Source organism: Haemaphysalis longicornis, unplaced genomic scaffold (assembly GCF_048455015.1).
Source record: "Haemaphysalis longicornis isolate Haplotype H1 unplaced genomic scaffold, Haemaphysalis longicornis Haplotype H1 scaffold_9, whole genome shotgun sequence".
Lineage (NCBI taxonomy): Eukaryota > Metazoa > Arthropoda > Arachnida > Ixodida > Ixodidae > Haemaphysalis > Haemaphysalis longicornis.
Window position 1 is genome coordinate 11,680,636 of NW_027526460.1, and position 1,419 is coordinate 11,682,054.

Consider the following 1,419-nt stretch of genomic DNA (forward strand, 5'->3'; position numbering starts at 1 on the left):
AGACGAGGAGATTCCTGGCCAATCTCCCACGTGGCTATGTGCCATCTCCCCCTGTTGCCAAGGAAGACGAGGAGCGCACGCACCCGCAGCTGTTGCTATGTGGACGGACGGCGGTCAACGGAATTCAGGGTCGCTTATAAAGTGCATTCGCACTTAAAAAACTGGCGATAATAAATAGCACAGGGGAGATTAGAGATCCTTGTGGTGTTCCTTTCGCGGGAGTTGGACAAGTGTCAGAATGGATTGGTCGGAGGCGTATGGTGGCTGTCCGGTTTGTAAGAAAAGCGCTAACATTGTTGTAAATCGCCTGTCCACAGTTGGTTGCTTGAAGTCCCTGAAGAATGGCTCTATGTGTAACGTTGTCGAAGGCGCCTTGCACATCAAGGGTAAGTAAATATGCAGCTGGGCTGTGTTTTGCTGAGGTTATCAATTACTTGCTCTTTTATTTGGAGAAGGACGTCTTGAGTAGATAGGTCGTTGCGGAAGCCAAACATGGTGTTGGGATACAGGTCGTTGTCCTCCAGATACGCAGTCAGGCGGTAGTGCACCATGTGCTCTAAAAGCTTACCGACGCAAGACGTCAACGAAATAGGGCAGAGGTTGTCGGGAGTTGTCGGTTTGTGTGGCTTGGGTATAAGAGTTATTAGATGCGAAGCATCTCATGCTCGGGGCTGTGTCCCTCCCTCCCTCGTTGTCGTTGTCCGCCGTCCGCACTCTACTGCGCATGCGCGTCTCTTCACTCTTCAGCCCCGTCAGCGCTTGGGCTGACGTCAGCGCAGTTCACTATAAAAAGAAATAGTTAGGCGGCGCCCGCTTTCGATTCGATGACTCTCTGGCCGCAATGGGAGGAACGTGGCGCTCTTCCCACTGCGCTACAAACCGAGACGGGAGCATGTGCTACGGACGCGCCTTATGTCCTTCACTCATTCAAACTACGTCAAGAAGCTACTGATACAACGAAGGCATGCGAAGCTGAACGTCAACGGAAACGACGAACTGAAAACTAATCGGAACTTCAGTCGACCCCATGGCTGCTTCGCATGCTACTCATGGTTCCCCTACGGGAAGATGGTGTAAGTTTTTCTGCATGTTTCCACTGGGGCGAAAGGGTTCCTGCTTCCCAGTGCTTGTTGTAGAGTGCGAGGAGAGAGGTGACGGCCTGATTGTCGAGGTTGCACAGGATTTTGTTCGTAATCTTGCTTTACCAGGCGCTGTGTTTCTCGTCAGACGGGCGAGCGCTTGTTCCAGTTCCTGAATTGTGAAGGGGGCGTCGAGGTTAGGATTTGGGAGCCCCAGGTATGCGGGGGGTGCAGGAGGAAGAGACTGGGAAGATGGACCAAAAAGTTTTTCGCGGACTTCCTCTAAGAGCTGTTGCGGTGGATGCTTGTGGGTGTGAATGAGCCGTCAAAATTTTATTTC